This window comes from Streptopelia decaocto, assembly GCF_964273445.1.
Source record: "Streptopelia decaocto genome assembly, chromosome: 3".
NCBI classification, from domain to species: Eukaryota; Metazoa; Chordata; class Aves; order Columbiformes; family Columbidae; genus Streptopelia; species Streptopelia decaocto.
Genome location: NC_138656.1, coordinates 29346783 through 29368244, shown reverse-complemented (window position 1 = coordinate 29368244; position 21462 = coordinate 29346783). Strand labels below are relative to the sequence as shown.

Genomic DNA, 21462 nt, shown 5'->3' with positions numbered 1-21462 from the left:
TGTGATATTTTTTGCCCATAGTACACAAGAGTAACTTGTGTCTTTCCTACCTATATGATACAGTCATCACAAAAATATCGCAAATCGTTCAAAGAAATTTATACTGTTTACAGTAAAAAGAAAAGTACAAGTAAAAAAGCTACATTGCACAGTTCAAGCAAGCAACAAAAACCTCCCTCCTACTACCACCTCTCCCCTTAAAACACAGATCATCATGAGAGATTTGACACTAGTCAGTGAGGCAGAACATTTGAGGAATATTGTTGCAAGTGACAAAAGCTGCAAGATAGACACATCACCCACTGGAAAAGACACAAGCTTCATTTAAGACCACAATACCAGAAGACATCATCCAACATGCTACTCCTCCAACCCTTCAACTACTAGCAGGCTTGGAAAAAGAAATCCAGAAGCATCTGCCTATCACCTGATTTATCTACATTTGGACAACTTTTCACTTGAAATTAACAGAGGACAGGTTTTCAAAATGTACCTTGAGGACTCAAGTGCTGAAAATCTCCTGCATCGTGCCTCCAAACCCTCAACACAGCTTTGAAAAAAAAGCAACCCCAACCAGCACCAGGTAGCTGGGCCGAGCATATTGACCTTGTTGTAAGCTGGATCAGATGCCTGCAGTATAAAGCCCAACTCTTCCACCAACAATTATTCCGCTCAGCAGAGTAGCTCCGGCAAAACGTTAAAAGAGATTGTAGGCTCTCAACAAGACTAATAAATTATTATTTCTGCAGCAGTAATGTTGAAGGGTTCCTCTGAGAACTTTTATCCCATGTAGCAGCTCCAGGATAAAACACCTAGTTTCTATTCTGGGGAACTGCAAGGAATAACAGAATTTGGTTTGGCATTTCAAGTAAACAGTTTTGTTCCTTTCCTTTGACACCATTCACAGGTTTCTGTTGCTTTGCCTCCTTAGGTTTTCAATATAAGTATTTATTAATTCCCACTAATGTATTAGCAGAATTTTATTTTAGACACAGTGTGAGGAAAAAAAAAAAAAAACAACAAAAAAACAAACCAGGAAACCTGGGAGAGAGAAAAATCTGTAGAATATGTACTTTATCTTAAAAGGAAACAGGATAAATTATGATACACTTTTAACCAGGAAACTGAAAGGTACCTGAACCAGCATACAAAATACAGAGTTTTTTTCCCCCTGTTCTCTTCTGAGGACTGAATTTGTAGCAAATCAACTGCAAATCAATATTACTACTTACATGCTTCATATAAATTGGTTTTATCCACTTGTACTGCTTCATCATCATGCAAACTAGCCCAAGCATGTTACAACTGGAAAACTAAAATCCTCTGTCACTTCAGCTGAAGAAAGCTTACAACATTAAATTCAGTAACACTTTTAAAGTTGCTATTAGAAGTTCTTGAACCAAATGAGACCTGGTACCAGCACAGATGACAGCAGAAACACTGCAAGCAGACAGACGTGCATGTGATGCTATGTGAAGGAAGCATTTCCCTGTAACTACCCAGACCTTGCAAACCATCTATAGTGTGTGTGTGCACACACGTACACACACACCCAGAGCACGCTGAGGCTCTCTCCTCCCCACACTCTCATTCAGAGCAGTTGCTTTTCTGACGGTAGAAACTGTTTCTTCAGCAAGGGTCTCTGTTACACTGGGGAGGCTGAGGTGTAATTTCAGGCAAACTAGAAAAAGTACATATTGAAATCAGTATGAACTAAGCTGAAGTTGGCATCAATACCATCAGCAGCATGTGACTATAGGAACAGAGGTAAATCCCAGATTTTTCACTCTCACCGGGACTCACCAGTCAAGAGCCATTATTGGCAGGCAGACTGTCCCTTCTTATCCATCTCTACAGCCTCCAGGGCACTCCAACTTATACCAGAAATAAAAAGCATTTGTTCTATTTTTGTTTCTCAAGTACAGCAGTATTACTGAAACTACCCAGACAGTTTCTTGAAGACTCCCTGCTTGAAAAACCAGACATAAGTACTATGCAAACTATACATGTGCCACAGAAAATAACTGCCTACATTTATTTAATTTTATGATTAAATATTAATCTGAGCCATTTGACAGTAGGTCTTGTTATAGTACTAACCAAAAAAAGCCCTTGCAGTCTTATAAGTTTGCTCTGTGTCCAAATATCAAATTCCAAAGTGCTGTCAGTGGTTTAATTTCAAAAATTTTTAAAATTTTAAAAATCTTGATTAAAATTACACTTTCACTATAGTTTAGTAATGACCCATGCAATAACAGTTATGAGTAGATCAAAAACTCATTTGCATATTATCAACAGAATTGCTGAAGACAAAAGGAAATCCTTCACAGTTCTCTAAGATTAGGATTTAGAAGAAAAAACCACAATGATTCAAAACAAAGATTATTTGGAACATGTATGAGCTTTTGAAGGATGGTTTGATTACACTGATTTAGAACTCCATGTTTATAAATCCTCACGCATCTGTCATGTCCAGAGCAATAGTTAATGGAAAGTGTTAAGGGAGGAGAAAACAAACAAACCAACCAACCAAACCTCCAACTTGTATGAGCTCCATGAGCTTCTCTAAGTTCCTTCCCTACATAAGACAAGACATAAATCACACAAACAGATGAAGCGATGATACAGTCTCTTCTCAATGATGCAATGCTCCAATGCCCCACATGATTCTGTGATAATTTTCAAGAGCCTTGTTTTCACTTGTCAGACAATCTTCACACCACAAGAGCTTTGTGCTATGTCCTTCATCCTTTCAGCCAGGTGAATCTTTGATGAGGGATTTTTCCAGCTTCACTGGGTGACAAAGGGTTAAAAGAGGTTTTGAGAGCAGTTGCTTGATTTTGTGATGTTCTCCAGCAGTCTGAACAAACAGGAAGCCCGGAAATGAGTGATAATTGTTAAATAAGAGCCCTTAAAACACCTGCTTAGCTTTAACTGCTAACTATTAAAACATTATAGCAAGTTAAAAACAAAATCCCCCAGAGAGATTTCCACCTGCTTTCCCCATCTATTTTCTTAATTTATACAATGAGACATTAGGAACCACCCAGTGGATCTGGAAGCAGGTCCCCCCTCCAGGAGCGAGCACAACCTGCAAGGCAGCTGCTCCCACTCGCAGCCCTTCGCTTTGCAGAGAAATGTACATTTTACATCACCTCGGTGTTTCTGAAGTTTCCACCCAAAGATTTTGCCAAATGTGACTATCTGTACTTCTAGACAAAATTCGTATGGTCATTCATTCTACACAATGAGGAAGCAGTTTGTAGGAGTGGGCCATTTTGTAAGGCAATTAAGAGAGAAATAGGATTTTCAGGTCCAAGCTGGAAAGGCGTGGACCTTCCCTGCCATTGCATTTAGTGGAAAGGCTTTCTGCATTGTTAAGGTCAGGAATACAAACAGAACCACAATTATTTAGTTAGGTTTTTAAAGTACACAAGATTTAAAACAAAAAAAAACTACACAGAAAAAAAAAAAGTAGCCATTCATAAAATATGACATCTTTGGATAAAGGAATACAAGCATCAAACAAAAATCATAGCCAGTTGGACTGGTGCCATGAGCCCCCTAACTGCCCCCTTCCTAGGGTACTGCATTTTCTGGGAAGGTTATTGATGGTCCTTGATAATTGTCTTGCCTTTCATGCAAGCACCTTCTATTCCATTAAATTGATTACTCTTGAAAGAGAAGGAAAATTCTTTATGATTTACATGTCTATCTACATCTTGCTTCCCTAAACGGCCTTAACAAGCCAGTGCTGAGGATTAAGAAGAAAATTCTCCCCCAAAATCTCGAATAAATAAGTAGGAAGCTAAGAGAAAAGGCAGAAACTCATCCACTTCAAAGAGTATTTGTAACTCTTTTGTCAAATATTATCTCATTTGCAACAAAGAGGCCTTACATACAACACAAGGTTGTTTACACCAAGCAGGAGTCAAATTTTCTGCAACTATATTGGTTTTCAATGAAAGAGTTAGAATTTAATTTCCTTTCTTCCTCAATAAACAAGCACAGTTCAGAAAGACAAAATGGAACAGAAAGCAGCAGATGATTCTAAAAAATGTGAGCAGCTTATTGGGACTCGATCATCAGGATCTTGTGCTTCTAAATCACCTTGGTAACTACAGGAGTTTAAATTGCTACCCGTTGCCAACTGCTATGAAAATAAATTATTCACAGTGTTTCCAGTTAAGTTTAAATTCCAGTTGCATGCCTGTCACTTGCTAAAAGCTGATAAACTGATAACTCTTCAATAACTCAATATTATTCAATATCCAATTTAAAAGTTAGAATTTAAAATAGATACGTTTGAAAAGAAAATCAAGTGTGTTGCCACAGCAGTTTGGAAACAATTTATTAAAAAATTGTGCTATTAGCCAAAACAGAACAACTTAAACTACAGCTCCCACCCAAAAAGCTGTTGGCTCTGTCAAAGGTGAATGGGAGACCAACAAATCCAAAAAGACCATTCTCAGAAACAAAATAACTGAAAGCATTCTTAGTTTTCATTTCATACATGTCATCCCATATAAAGCAATTAAAAAATTACAACCAATATTAAAAGCTTATATGAACAGCTCTAACCTACAAACATAGAAGAGTATAAAATTTATAAATGGATTACTAACTGCTTAACTGCTTTAATAAAAGTAGTTTTATTTTTAAATCCTTATTTTTCTGCAATGATTTGTTTAATCCTTTTCATTACAAACATCTATAGTAGAAATCAGATTTAAGAAGAAAAAGCGTAGGACAGAAAACTCCAAAACCACCAGTCTGAATACCCAGCTACTCCCATGTGCCACTGTAAACCAACAAACATTTGGGTTTCATACTAGCGAATTAAACCTTGAAACACTCAGCACACCTAACTCCTGCTGCGTTTATCAGTAGGCTGATGAAGGATCGAAAACCTCACACACAAAAGATGTAGGATAGATTAAAGTCATCTGTGAATGCTCTTCCTATGCCCTGTATCTTTCCTTTCTCACCTCGTGCCTCAGGAAGGGAAGCTTTTGAGGACTCACATTGCATTCTGGATCCTTAGGCTTCAGCTTCACAGTTCTCCAAGGCAGATGCTGCTGGTAACAGCCTCTGACTTCTGCAGTAGTGGGTGGCTCTGGGTGTATCACTGTGACATTTCACACTTGCCACTAAGGCGTGAGCCCTGCACAGTGCAGGGAGCACAAGCACCTCTCCATCCCCACCACCATCACCCCTTCCCCTCCTCTATCAAGCAGGACTCTGTGCAACCATGGCCAGTGCTCTGCATGAGGCTGGAAGCCCATTGCTGTCCAGGGAACTGTGGCTATGAGGGGCAACCACAGAGTTGCACTAGTTAGCCTGAGCCTAATACAAGGAACTAGATCAACAGCTGCACAGGACAGCAAGGAGCTGATCTTACACCAAAGGACCAAAGCACAGGATTTCATTGATGGATCCCATCAAATACCCAAAAACCTACACCAGCTCCCACAACAGTGAGTTTGGGATAACTGCCCTTCAAGGCAGGCAGGAACCTGCACCTCACCGTTAATGCTTCTTCCTTCAAAAACCTTTCTTTGGCCAAGAAATATCATTGCCACACTGCATAGAGGTAGCACTGCAACTTGGACTGTAACTACTTGAACCCAGCTTGTACATCTCTTCACCTATACTCCTCCTCACCACCAACCCTACACCCAGCCTCTGCCTGCTCATGGTTTATGTCCTCCAGCTGCAGAGAATGAAGTGCATGTTGCCAATTAGCCTTGTTAACACCCCCCTTCAAGGAGCTCCTGTTGCTCTATTAAGCTGTATTGTTGGACTGCTGGCAGCAGCTGTGGGGTGTCTGGCAGCTGGGGGACAGAACTTAACTCCTCCTCTCTTAGGCGCTCCATGGGGCTGACCCACCCCACCCCACCGCCCCCCCCCCCCCCCCCCGTTAAGAAATGGTAGTGTAGGAAACTTGGAACAAAAAAACAAAATTAGAATCTCCACAACAAAGCCTGGAAAATCATCTTGAAAGCCTGAGCAGCCACGCAAGCAAGGCTGGAACAGATAAAGAATGCTCCCTAATTAAAACTGGCTAACACTTCTATAATATTATCTGATTCTCTGTACTCTTTTCTGTGTTCTTTCAAAATTTCACGTGGTAAATCAATCATGACAAACAGAAATATCTGTACTTTCTTTTATCTGCAGTAACTGACGTATTTATATGTATTTGATGCTTTACAGCCACTGCAATACTTCTAAGTTCTGCTGTTCCAATAAAACATTCTCAGGCTTATTACGCAGCAATAACATTTTTCAACCCAATTTTCATTTCACTGAAGATCTGCCTAGAGAAGGACAAACAGCTTTTAAAACTGCATCTTAACTCCTACAAGCCTGGCTATTTCAGCAATGTCGAGTGATTCTTGGTCAGCTAAAACTCATGTGGGGCCACATAATCCCCCCAAAAACATAGCACAAAACTCAATCCAAAGTACAAAAGGAGTGGACTCCATACCATCTGTGAGCAGCAGTGTGTGCATCAGTGACTTATCTTTATTGATTATAGTACTAGTTCACCCCAGGAATTAAGATACTCTGGGTTGTTTTTTATAAATATACATGGAACTAAGTTATTCTTCAATTCCTTCTTTAGTATGCACTTTTTTATATTAATAACTGACTCAGAGAACTTCTCAAAAGACAAGAAAGATGACAGGATGTTTTTGCGCTTGTGATATTAAACTGAATGTTCAGTATTGGGTCAACACTAAAAGGATAATTCTCAGATTAGTCAAATTAAAGTCAGTAACATTTACAGAAATAGCAATATGAAAAAAATATATAAACCTGCTGCAGTGGGAAGTAACCAGCTCAGAATTATCATGCACTTTCCCACTGCTTTGCATTTTGTTCAGGACTTGAAATTGAAGTCATCTCATTTTTAATAAAAAAAATACTTTATTGCCTTTTTTAAACTCCCACCCCCATTATGTGAGAATCAGAAGTTTCTTAAGAAATTGGACTCTTCAGAATAATATTCAGTCTCCAAGTTTAGAAAGCTTCTTCAGTTCATGTCAGTAAATACTCCTTAGATGACACAAAAATTACATTCTTAATTATCACTCAGAACCTTGTGATAAAACCAGGATGGATTGCTATGGCACAGAGAACTCCACTGAAATATGTTATTCTTTGGAAAATTGTTATAAAAGATCAAAGTATGCCATGATAATAAAATCCCCGAATGTTTCCTACTTTCGTGCTGTATGCATCTCTAAATCTTTAATAGAGATATTTTGCCAAATAAAAAGAACAAACAAAAAACCCCTCTTCCTAATATAACTGTACCATCTCCAGGCCTCCAGCACTCCACTGTGATTCAGCCGCATGGCGCAGGAGGGTCAAATTTTTAAAAATCCAATGTATTACCTTTCCAAAACTGCCACTCTTAGAAATCATATAATGAGATGTTATTACTTGCAATTGACCCAAAATAAAATATGTCCCAGTCGGGCATTCTCAAGGTGACAGGGCTGCTTAATGGGATCAGAAGAAATATCATTCCTAATCCCATCCTCCCCATTCAAGTCCATCTTTTATCTCCATCAAGTACATATGTTGTAATGATCTAATGTGGAGAAAGCATTTACAGTATTTTGTTTATAAGGTTAAATTCTGACTTAACTTTAACCCCACAAAATGTCAGTGATATTAATGTCGTTTCAGCTGCTGTCGAATACAAGCAAAAGCTCACAAGAACTTTTGCAGTTGCTCACAGAACTTTTACCTACCCCAACATGGTTCACAGAGTGTTCTCCAGGTCTATCAGAAACAGAACATGAATTCTGCAAACCATCGGACAGGCTACCAGGCCAGGTTAACCCCACCTTGATAACCAGCTTTCATGAGGTTCTTATCTCTGCTTTTAGCACTAACATGGGACAGGTATTCCTTTTCCATCCTCCACCCACAGCACTGCCCCTCTCATTACCAGTGCTGTGCTTTTCTTTAGCTAGAAGGGAAAAAATTCAGACTAGTACTTCTATATAGAGGAGTGGCATCTTACATGAAGTACCTTACTCTGCTGGGCTTCTTTCACAGAGCGTCCAGCTCAAGCTTACAGACAACAGGTGTTTGACAGGGGGACAGAACTCCACTCAAAACCATCAAACATACCCACTATTAAGAAAACATGGCTCTGACTACCCTGGTGGTGAGTACCCATGGGGAATATTGACAGTCCTAGTTCAGATTCTACTTAGCAAGAGCCTGTATCACATAAGTCATCTTTACAACATACTACCTTTTCCTGTGAAATGTCACAGGAAAGCTAAAATGCAACAGGTTACTGCGGTCCATGCAGTGTAGTTTCACTAAACCTAACAGCACTAGTATAAATAATGCCACTGCAGGGCACACGAAGAGAGCAGAAGGTCTTCAGGTCAGGCGGTTGTTTTGTGATAGACAACTTCAAGAGTATTTGGTCTACAACCAGTTGAGGAAGGATACAAGTTAGGACTGGTGAGATGAGGAATAAAGCTGCTTGCTGGCGGGCAGGGAGAAGTCCTTTTAGCTAGGGCAAGGTATTTGTCAGTTCTCAGTGGGGACTGTACATCTAAAATCACAGAGCTTCCGAGCCCAAGAGCTCCTGGGGCCAGCAGCAGGACCAGCTCTCCCAGTGTAGTTTGGCGAGGTGTAGAAAAGCCATGAAAAGAAAAGTAGATGTATGTAAGTTTTCTCTCAGTTAACTTTTGCCTTCAAATACTTTTAAAACCCCAGCTGTTACTTTCTTAGAATTAAGAAGGTTAACATAGAGTTAAACGTATTTAATTCCTTCCTGTCCTTCCCATCAATACATTTACTGATTTTAAAGGCCAGATCCTTCCCTTGCTGCTTCATTATTCATAGAAGAGGCAGAGGATGCTGCTTGCCATTTATTTCTGCTGAACTACAAATATTGTGCTGGCTTTGAAACAGGTCCATGGAAGCAGCAATAAGAAAAAGCCAACCGCTGAAAGCTGAAAAATAAGTGAAAGATGAAAGGGCCGTTATTCCAAAATCAATAACAGTGCTCCCCTCCCTTAAAGGTGTTCTACATGGAAAGATGTTCTGCGCGAAAAGCGGTGGCGGGGTTGGCGAGCGGGGAGGGCAGCCAGCAGAGAGCAGAGAACGTGGCCAACATCCCCGTTCCCTGGGCTCCATGGCCAAAGTCTGCCCATACTACACAGCTGAAATCTCCTGACAAAAACTTTTGAAAAGGTACTTTGCAAGCTGTGGGATCACAACACATTATTTTTGGGAAACTGAACTGTCACTCTGAATACTTAGATTTGAAAACATCAGTGAAACAAGTAATTCCCTGGGATTGAGACTTCTGTAAGTTTCTGCCTATTTTTCATTTAATCTAGATACATTTACAAACTATATTGTGGTCCCCACAAAACGTAAAATATTATAGATGTTTTCTGAAAATAAGAATCCGTGGATATGCTATTCATGACACCATGATAAACATACCAATAATGCCAAGGAAAATTACATTTGCAAACTGCCGAATCAGACTTTTTGATAATGTCACAGTTTCCCAGAATCATCTGAGATGGTAAAAGGAATCAGCTATTGTTATAGGAATTATTGATCCCATCTAATAGAAAGCCTGATGTACAAGCTCCCTGAAATAGTTCCAGAAACAACCTTGACAAAGTGTCAGAGTGCATGGAAGGGGAAAGCAGCTGGTAGGCTTTTTCAGCTTTTTCAATGCGGAACAGAAGAACAGAGTCTGGCAGGGAGCATTTGGAGGATTTTCTCCACAACAGCCATAGGCGACACTATATGAAGTCTGGTGGATATCTGTGGGGATTCTGTGGGTCTGATTCAGAACCGTAAACCTTCAGAGACTAAATGCCATGGTGCGCAGCATCATATCGACTTGTACTTTCCGCACAAGAATAAGAACAAGCATCGTTACAACCTGCATGTAATTATCAATGCAGAATTATTGTGTACACTTGAAAGTAATCTTGAAAGTACTTGAAAAATAATATTTTATAAAGAAAGTTTTGCTAGTGTTCATTTTTTAGCTTTATAAGGACAGCAATTCTACACAGTGAAAAACACCAAACACACACGTTTCAGGAGTTTTAGTTCTTTTTATCAAACATTTATAAGCAAGATTTAAATTCCACTACCAAAGAACAAAGTCAATAGATTTTAGAAACTCCAGTTTACCACTCTTATTGTAGTTCAAGTGTCTTAAATTCAACTGCAAATAACAGAAGGGATCAGGATGAAAACTCAACTGTTAACACACCTAGCATGAAGCCCTGAAAATTAGATAACCTTAGTTACCTTTGATAATGGTGACATAATTCAGGACCACCTTTAAAACTCTAGAACAAATTTGCAACTTTCAAAACACAACATGAAACACAGAACAAGGAGGAAACAAGAGACCACTCTCCTTATTTTGCAGTTGAATGAAAATCAATTCAATTTAACTGCATAAAGGCAGATTGTTTCAGAATACTTACCAACAGATGTTGCAATATAACAAACTTCAGAAGCCTAGTCCAAAATAACAAGCAAACCAATAAACACACACACAAACAATATTAAGATAGTCCTAGCTTGCAAATAACACTTCAAAGCACCTATGAAACTGAATGCCCTTCACTATAATATCTATAGTGAAAAATATACAATCCCGAAGACCCTGGGATCAGTTGAGATTTTAGACTTAACAGAAGTGAGAAAAGCTTGAGGCTGACTCTAACCAAACTTCCCTGATCCCAGCACTCTAGTCTTGAGGTTCCTGCTACCTCTGGCTTTTTGAAGTTCTCTCCTCTTATGGACACACATCCAGTCTCACTTTAAATATCTCAGTAATCATTTTTCTCATAACTTGGAAAATATGTTCCCTGACGCCTTTTTGCTGCAGTATGGCTCACAAATAAGAGAGAAGGAGCGGGAGCTCATGAGTTTTCATGATAAGGAAATGGCCTTTCCTCTTGAAAGGCCCTACCATTAGTATTTCAGAAGACAATGACATACAAAAGATATATAAAATATATCCTCTCTGAAATTAATCCTTAATAGTGTATTTATATATAGTAGGCTTAGCTATAGTATACAGGTCTTTGTATTTTCAGAATTTAATGTCATAGTGGAATCTACTCACAGTGAAGCCCTTAATATACTGTTTCCTGTTACCCAATTTCCTTTCCCTGTATTTCTGTGGAACAAACATTCTGTAGACAAGCAGGCTAACTTGGCAATGTACATGCGAAGAAATACAGATGAAGCTTCAAATACATCATAGTCTACTAAACAGCACAAAAACTGAAATACACAAATGCATGGTAAATAAAGTAACAAATTTAAAGACACAAAACATGTTTCTTGTTTTTTCCAAATCAATTCAGCATTGACCTGAGATAATGTTTAACTCCATTTTCCCAATTTCAACAGTAAACCTCCACCCTACAAAAGTGGTTGGATCAAAAGCCAATATTGCAGATTTTCCTTGCAGCTGTAGTACAATTCCATCTCCAGGCAGGGATTTAAGAACAGCCTCCCCTAGGGTTTACTAATTATCTGCAAGGCATAAAATTCATCCCTGCTTCAAAGTTCCTCTCCTGCCTGCAATCAAGGAGAAGTGATCACTCTTGTAGTATTTCTGCATCCCAGCTGTTTCCCTGAAGCTGCTCCTTGGCATACAGCGTGGCTCTCTATCTCCTTTACAGCGATGATCACAACAGACCAGCACAGGTTTTAATTTAGATTATTCTCTATCACTTTCAGGTCTATCAGTGAAAATCCACCTACATGCCAAGTGGAAGGTAGCCTCAGTGACAGCTTTGAGTATTCAACTGATGGGCCTTGCCAAAAGGAAGTATATGGACAACGTAACACATGCAGGAGTACCAATGACTTGCTGAACTTATACAGGTACTACAGTGAAAGCCAGAGGAATTCAGTGAAAATTAATTCAGGATATTTTCTTCTGAAATCAAACACACCAGTGCCAGCGCACAAAATCAAGAAAGGCTGTGCAGATCATCAAGGCCAAATTCTCTAATATCTAACATACTTGATAATTTCAACCCAGCCGATTAGTGCTCTCTTCTGCACCGGATAATAGTCTAAAGGTACGATTCAAAGGAGCTGCTCAGTGACACAATGAAGTCCTGAGAAACTGAAAAGATTGCATAGGAAATTTTCTTATAACTAGATATCAAAGAGGATGTATCATAAAATACATTAAGTGCAATATAATTACCCATTCCAAAGCTACAGGAATCTATACTGTTTATATGGTTTATTTCTAGATCTTGTATTACACATTATTATTCAAATAATGCAGCTGCTGTCTTAACTATCTAATACGTGTCCTTGCAGACATCCAACAAGCAGCAAGAGGATATCTCTCTATGAATAGTAATGATCAGGGAGGACAAATTCCAAAAAGAGAGAGGGAAGGAGGGCGAAGGGTCTTTGAATAGCTAGTATACCTGGAAAATACATGCTCAAGAAATCAAGGTCTTGGTTTCTCAAGCCAAAACATTAATTAATTAAAGTTACATCTGCAATCTTATTTTCCCCTAGAATAAAAAAAATGGTGTTTTGGGGTAAATAAAAAAAGTCCCTCTTCTCAATTTTTAGTAGCAGATAAGAGGAAATGAGGTATTTCAGTTGCAGATGTTACCAGATTCTTGACAACACAACATTCACCCTGGGAAGGCAGTTATGAATAAGAAATACGCCCCACTACATTGCTATTCTCAGGTTCATTCAGAATCACAATAATAAGGGGATCCCTTATAATAACTTCAACCATATTTCTTTGCATGTGCAAACTCTCTCTAAAAAAAATCAAGTTCAAGAGGGTTTAGGAATGTAGCTCTAAAAGCAGAGCATGTACAATGGAGTGGAAAACCTGCAGGAAAATTAGAAGGAAAAGTTGGGCAGCTGGCCTGAGCTAAACATCGCTCTCTCTAAATAATGCTTTTTCCAGGGTACGGAATAACCAAGGCAGTAACTTCAGGATACCCATGTCCTCTTTGAGAAAGAAGAGCAAAGAAGGCAGACAGAAATTATTCTTGCTGTAACATATCCATAAATGTTTCCCACAGTTTTGAGGAATAGCTTCTTAGAAATCCAGAGGGATTTGAAATAGGGATTGAAGAAGCAGCACTGCTTTTATCAAGCCAGTTCTCCTCTTTGATACACTTCTAACAGGGAAGGAAAAAAAAACAACTCTTTCTCACTTATGGAAAGGCAGTCATGCACTATTATTCTTATTTTCCAAATTAAGTAAAACCTGAAAGTTCCAATTATTTCTGTCAGTTCTCTTCTCTATCGTAATAATGTAACTGCACTTGCTGATTAATTCTGATTACCTTTTATCTCCTTAAAACATTATTTACTTTAACAAAGACCATTGGCTACTGGCTGATTTATTTTCACACTCCTTATCAGATTTGTCCGTTTTCTCTTGGTTGCATGTACTGTCAGAGAATTACTATTAAAAGCACTATTTTAGCATGCAAAAGATTAGTACTAGGAGAGACACAGAAAGATTAAGAGAGAAGAAGCTTTAGAAACCATGACAATATTTCAGAAACATTGCTCTGAGGAAAAAAATCTGTTTTCACAAATCTTGTCTAGAGTAGGAATTTTAATGTACATTTATGCTTAGAAAACTCATTTTCACATCTGAATGACTAATACCTGAAGAACCAAAAAAAGCAGCCAATCCAACACCGATCACATGCATGAACACATTTTCCGACTCAACAAAGAACACAAGCTCTAGAGCTTTGGTACAGCTTTGAGCAATTACGTTTACAGGTGTATTAATGTCTTTTTTTCAAATGCTACAGGGCCACAGATGGGATATATTTTCTTCTCAAACAACTAAAATACTCCCTGGCTTTTGAAGGTAATGATAACTACCACTGAGAAGTACCAAAGATTCTGTATAAATGTCTTCAAAAGTCCTGATTAGTTAAAACAGAAGCAGTGGTATTACTTCTGAAATATTAACCACTGTGATCACCCAAACTAGAGCACACTGTCATCAGTCGAGCCTGGATGACAACTGACACTAAACAAGACACAGCCTTCACAGTTTTTGTCCTGCAGAAGTCACTCTGGAATAAATAAAACTACAGGAAACACTGAGAACGTTACCTAAAGAAATGATACAAAGGTTCTAGGGTCATTATGAAAAGGGACGTGCTCTGAGAAGGCTTGAGGTTACAGAGTTTTACCGGAGATTTTGAAGGTGCAAGAGTGACTTTATGTGGAGTAGGGGAGAGCTCAGATGAACCAGGAGGTTCAATCCAAACTACAGGATGGCAAATTTGAATTTTGATTCTGCAGGCCTAGAAAAACAAATGGAAAATGGCAGACACCTGAACCCTGAATGCCACCTGAACTGATCACACTGAAAGGTGATAAGTACATTGTCAGTCTCCACCAGTATCCAATACTGATAGTCATTTACATCCTCTGTATGCTTCAGCACTTGCATGCCAGCCTTCACCTTATTCCTCCTCTCTTGCAGCTATTATGGATATCAGGTCCTAGTCCAAATTTTCTCTTACCTGTAACTTTTGCTTGCTACAACTCAAATGTGAGCAGCACTATCGCTATAATAAATTTAGACCTATAATAAATATCTTCTGATTGCTTTGAAGCCCTGTTCCAAATAAAGGAAATAAACATCATGCAGCCCTTCTTATGAGGAGGCTGGATCTCAGCTATTCATCCCAAGCCACCTCAATACATTGAACTTAAAAACTTTCTCCAGCCACAACCCTTATCTTCACAAAGTATGCCAAAAATGAACAGTAAGACAAGGCATCACCAGTGATGCAGCACTGGGTGCAAAAAAAAAGCTTAGCAGTAGCAAATGTAATTGATGAAAAATAGATAAACATCCTCAAGCAAAGAAAGATGATTAAGAGTCAACGCAGAGTATTGAATATGACAAGAACACACAGATTTGCCTCTTTTATGGATCATATAGGTTTTCAGAAAGACAGGTAGCAATTTGCTTGCCAAGAGATATGTAAAGCACTCTAGATTGAATTCAGCTCATTGCTGGAGGATTGGGGGAATAAAAGAAAGAGAAGAAGGAAGGAGAAAGCGCTAACAGCGACACTGTCATAACCATCACTCTGCTGTTGCTCTGTGCTTTGAAAGCAGAGCGAGGTAGAGTGTGCATTAGTGATTTCTCTTTCAGCACTTTGATTCCAAAACACGATTGGGCATGAGAATTAACTAAAACTATTACTGATGTATTTAGAAGTAGTGCTTAGGTTCTTAGGACCTTGCATTGCTAAGCTGCAGACTGATGACTAAAGCAGGGAGATTAATTAAATGCTATGATTAAATCCAAGAAAAAAAATGCTACTTAGCTGATTCTAGCCAGCTGCACCTTCAGAAGAAAAAGTGTAACAAGACAACAACAACAACAACAAATTAATCAAGTGTCATCCTGTCTTCACATCTATGAACATCAAGTGGACCCTGATCTGAAATAAAGGGCGGGGGGGGGGGGGGGGGGAGAAAGGGAGAAAAAATGTTCTGGAAGTCACTTTATTCCAAAGCTTCAGCCAAATCCTACCTCCTCCTCATTGAATATTTTCAGTATATTTTTGCACATATATCCTAGAACACTCTGAATATATTTTTGCACAAAGGCTTGAAAAGGAAAAAGATGCATTTTTCTAATATTCTTGACAGGTATCAGAAAATCAGCACATTCAAAGGCTTAGGTTCACCTGCACGTTGCAGAGGCACTGACACAGCGACATTGCCCAAACTGACTGTAGCACAGAACAACCATCCTCTCCTTTGATGGTGTAGTTTAGAAAGCACCTTGTAAGGAGCCACATTTGGCTCTCTATAGCTGAAAAATATTTCTGATTATCCAGCAATATATGCAATAAAATGACACGATTTTCCCCATAGTTTGGGGAAAGAGAAGAACTGCTGTACGTTCAATAGAAACATATGTTAGACTCCAAGAGAACACACGCTAGGTAACACTAATCTAGAGGGAGTAGCACGACAGGTCAAAATCTTCACTCCCACTAGATGGCAATATTGGTTTTTTTGGAAGTGCAGAATATGTTCTCATTGAATGGAAACTGCAGTATTTTTCATGTTTTCCAAAGGTGCATTTTCTGATGGAAAAAAAAAAAAAATCCAAACTAGGCTTTATTGATCACAGGAGTGGGGGAAAAAAGAGTTTATAATACATGTAAGTTAGCCAACATATACATTAAGCCATAAATAGAGGCTACAGTACCTCAAAAATACTCTAAATGAGTAATAAAAGCAGTATACGCTTTTAAGGCTGAAAGGTTTATAATTAGGCCCACAACAAATGAGATCTTCAATTTAATCCTTTACCACTGTATCAGCAGGATGTGGCAATGGAAACAGCACATTTAAATCCTGCAGGAGAGAACATCTCAATTTACTCTCAAACAACCTCCTGTGACATTAAGCAGGAGCTTAGAGCAGTATTAAAGAAGCTCCAAATTAAAGAGGGCTCCAATTCTAGCTCTCATGGTCACAAAAAGGGTCACCATGACAGTAGGCCTGATAAATAGTAAAACCTTCCATTTTTTGAAGGAGACCGTATGTCTGTATGCATACATGTGAATGAAAATGCATGAAGATTAGAAGTTTCTAAATTCTTCAAACCATTCTACAAACAACATTTTGGGAAGTTTTTACGGTATCCTTAAAAAAATCAACTAAAAATAGAGCTAACATCGAAACCTATTGAAACCATCACTTGAACAAACAAAAACGCTCTTTCAAGAAATGCTACAGCTTAGAAAATAAAATTAATTTTCCACTGTGAACAGCTAGAAAGGAATAGCCAGATGCCAGTCATCATACTAATACCTATGGTTAGCTTTGTCCTCTAAAATTTGCTGGAGGAGCAGGGTATGGACACATCCAAAACAGAAACAGCAATATGCAAAGAATGACAGAATGGCCTGGCGATCTGGACACATGTCGCACACCAGATGAAGGGTGACACCTGGGGATTACGAACCCGGGACTTGGAAGAATCAAGTTCAAGGTTACACTGACTCGAATTCCTGTGCTAATCAACGGCCCTTATTTACAACCTGGAAGCCCAAGAAGAATGGGGACTAAGTTTGGAAGATAAATGCTCTGTGAGGTGATCAGACATTACAACAGGGGACATAAACCACTAATCTCAGTTATGCAGCATTTTGTTCTTTTAAAAAGACCCATTTCTGTTATGTAAGGATGCTGGCACATTCTACAGTTTAATCACCTGCAGAAATCTTACACTTTTGTTACAAATAAAACCACCACTTGCAATCTCAGATCAGTCCTGACTCCTGAACCCAAGCTGGTTTAGAATATGAGACAGACAGTCATTTAACTTCTGTTCATAATTTATTATTCCACTTTGCCAGTAATCTCATTAAACAACTTTGACACAATTGAATGAAGCACGATAGAAACCCATTCCCCCAATATCAAACATTATATGTGTACTTCCCAGATACTTCCTGGTATTTCCAGTCTTGAACAGGCCTTGAAGTGAAAACTTCATAGATCCTTTAAACAATGCCAGAAAACAAAAATAAATGTTTAGTAACAGTTAACAGATTCAATCTCCTAACTGCGTATTTAAAGGTTTTGGAAAGCATTTTGTAAATTGTCGAAATATCTTCAGGTTACAGTTTAACATGTAATCTGGTGGTGGTACACTGGCTTCCAGAAAAAGTAATCTATCATCAAAATCTTGTTTAATAAATGGACCTTTCCCCTTCCCTTTCCATTCTTTTTCCTCTCCTCTTCTCTCCTCTGGCTTATATTTGCTTAGCATATGAGATAAACAGAAAAAATGTTCTCCTCTAGGAGCCAGTAATACTGTCACATTATTGCCAAACAGCAATCCAGACAGGGAGCAGAAATTACATGCAGAGTAACCGTAACTTGCTCTCCCTTTGGGCAATCTGCCTCCAACCCAGTCTCTGTCCACACGAACTTACATGCACATGCACACATGTATTTTACTGTGTTAAAAATAAAATCCAAGAATACATCTTTCAGCATGTTCTGAAGTATTAGAAAGTATTAACATTTTCCTGAAACTAGGCTTTACGTGAAAGAAAAATGTCATATCTTAGGAAGTTTTCATTTAGTGCTCTCTCCCAAATTCCCCACCATCCTTGAAAGATCCCCAAATTCTACAAGCCTGGCTCCACAATTTTTAAATACTAATGCCAAAGGCAACTCATGAATCCATAACTGACGGCACCAGACAGTTCCCTAACAGTGCGAATGTCCTACAGATCTGACCCAGTTTGGGGATCTCCTCCAATAGAATCAGCATCAGTCCCCTCATAAGCACATGTAATATCTTACAACAGACATAATTTAAAGATCATATTATGGGCAACAACAAAAGGAAAATGGCCTTGTCTCCAGCCTTTTATTTTCCATCAGCTGGTGGTGCTACAGAAGATCATGCTCCAGTGAAGCAGAGAAGCCATGACATACTTTATGAAACCATGCTTTGTTAATGCTCGTGAAAATGAGAATCATCATCAATAACACCACTGGGTCACTATATCTAATCTGAAATGTGAATGTCATTCTGGGCTGCAGTCAGACAAGGGGTGAGGCATTCAGAAATGAATGAAGGTGACTTGAATGTATCCAGGCAGATAAAAAAAGCTCAAACACCCTCTATGTAATACTGACTTCCCTCATTTCCCAAGGAGAGGATTCTGCAGGAGCTGTCAGCACTCTGCACAATGAAGTTGTAAGTGATGCTGCTTCTGCTGTTGTCACACAGCATTGCCCATCAGATGCTGTGCTATGTGGGTATTTATAATCAGTGGGTCTCCAATTAACCAGTCGATACTCTTCTGCTGCTTTTCAATGCATAAATCTATCCTCTTCTTCCTTGATATTCGATGGTAGCAACAGATCAAGTCACACTTGAATATTCTGGATGATATCAAACATCAGGCACAGCCAGACATTCACAGAATTTTTAGGTTTTGACCTCAAACTCATCATTCTGGCATGCTTGATCCAAACACATCACTCAGACCACTCCATTTTGAGTATATCAATTGTTGCATACTGCCCTAACTTTGCAACCTGTTCTCTTTCCTACATTGTGGCAGCCATGTAGAGCACTCGCCCCTGGCTCACACAGTCATGGCTACCATGTCTTCATAATATATTAATAATAGATTGCTCTCTTCATTTGGTGATTAAGGCTTACAGTCAAAACCCAGGCACTTGATAGTTGTGCCAAATATGTGATAATTTTGTTTTAAAGGCTAAGAACACCCACTGTGAATTGACTGAATTTGCCAAAATTAATATTTTATTCTCACAATAGCCATATGCTATTCATTTGTACCTTAGCCTGGAAACAGCCATTATAAATATAAAAATCTCAGTAAAAACATTTTGCAGCAAATTAAAACAATTTATTGCACCAACAGAGAGGGACAGGACAGATCCTGTGAGGTCAAAGACAGTCAGTAAGCTTGACTTCAGAGAATTCATCAGAAAAAAAAATAAAAAATCAAAAGTATTCCAAGCCCAAAACAAGAAAAGAGCTTCCAAGCACATCAGAAAGAATGTAGGTGAGTAAGTCACTTGGATCAACTTGGTTGCAAAGAAAACAATCTTATCACACAGAGCTAAGACAGATTGGTCAGCATGGGGATGGAATGCTGCACATAAGGGTCAAGTTTAAAACGCCTCTGTGTTGGGCTTTATTGTATTGATACAGAAAAGTAAATGCAAATATTGTCCAGACCCTTAAAAGATCAGGCAAATCCAAACAGTCTTCCTTCCTTCCTTCAGCAAAAGTAAACATTTAAGGCAGAACCTGCTTCAGCTAATAGCCAGCAATCTTTCCTCCCAGGTTTTCCTTCCTTGCTCTCTACAGAAAATCCCAGAGATAGAGAAACAGAGTGTGTGGGAACTGGAAGGGAGCATTAAGGAAGCAGGGGGGAGGGCAGGGCGTAGTGAAGTAAGTTTATTCTCTACAGATAGCACAGCTGCGAAAATCCTTCCACGCAGTCACTTCTCGAGCCGACAGGAGACGACCAGTCCTGTCCCTGTCTGCATCCCCCACCTCACCACACGTCAGGAACAGAGAAGCAAGAACTCCGGTGTTACCAATGCTGGACTCAGCAGTTAAAACACTCACTCTCTTCAGCAAGGCCAGGATTTTTTGCCAGATTCACAAACAAGCCATTTAAAAAATTCCAGAACAGGTCCCTAAACTGTCTGTCAAGGAAAAGCAAGAATCTGATGAGATATTTTCTCCCCAGTCTGTTCTTTCTGTTAGAAGGTTTTATTTTATTTGGCTCTAGCTGTAACGTATTGCTAAATGTCATTGTAAAACGCAAAAAATATTCATTCATAAATATTCAGTAACATACTGAACTTACAATGAACTACACTGGCTGTAGCTGAAAATTTAACTCACAACACACAGAAACCTAGAAGCCACACAATTAGATCTAGTTTATTTAGCTGCTAATAACAAAAGAGTTGCATGATAATAAAGCAGATCCTTGCTTTTCAGACTACATAGCCCATACTCGTACAACAGACTGGTTACAAAACTCCCAGGAAGGTATTCCATTAACCTTCAGGACCTGAAGCTGTTACCATAAACAATATTTGCTCTTCTACAGATGTATCTCTCCAACAGATTCCTCCACGACATTCACAGTCCCTCACTTTGCTTTCTCTCCCCATCACATACAAGGAATCACAGGTTGTTTATGAGGTAGGGCATCTTGTAAGGGCAAACAGCACCATTACAGTGATGTTGTGGCGTTCCTTCTACAGGCAATTTCAAACATGTACCTACCCACACATGGTGCGTTCTTTGTTGCAGTCCTTTGACTGCAGGGCCTTACGTGTACTAGGAATCAGTTGAACTGGTGTAGAAAAACAGACTTTGGGTGTGAAACTTCAGCTGCCTAAGAACACAGAACTAAGGTTTGAAGCAGGAAGTGAATCACATCACATACGACTGAAATGAAAAGTGTGTTACTCGGTGGCCGACTTCCTTCTTAGGCATGACTATCCTTCTAGTTCAATGCTACGGACTGCCTGGATGTTTGGAGGAGAAAGAGATGCATCACCTCAAAATAGGGAGATTCATACTTCGAAAACAACATAAAAGTCGTGGTTCTATCACATAAAACAAGGCCTGGGTGCTATGACTACAGAAAACAACACTGGTGTCCCTACTATAACCAGAGCTCTTCCCATTTATGTTCCAGTCACAAGAGAGTATTGCCAACTACCATCTCTCCAAAGCCACTGCTGAAAAACAGGCACTTGAGTTAACACAGGAAAGTGCTGCCCACAAGAATACTAACATCTATTTCAGGGAAGTTTAGGTTTGCAGCCTATCAATTGGAGATAGATGCT

The 21462-nt window shown here is 39.1% G+C and overlaps 1 protein-coding gene across 3 annotated transcripts in view; it reads right to left on the bottom strand.

Annotated features, from left to right (window-relative positions):
• The window catches only part of PRKCE (protein kinase C epsilon), a 303779-nt gene that overhangs the window by 222924 nt on the left and 59393 nt on the right, over nt 1-21462 (bottom strand). The gene's annotated exons all lie outside the window — the stretch shown is intronic.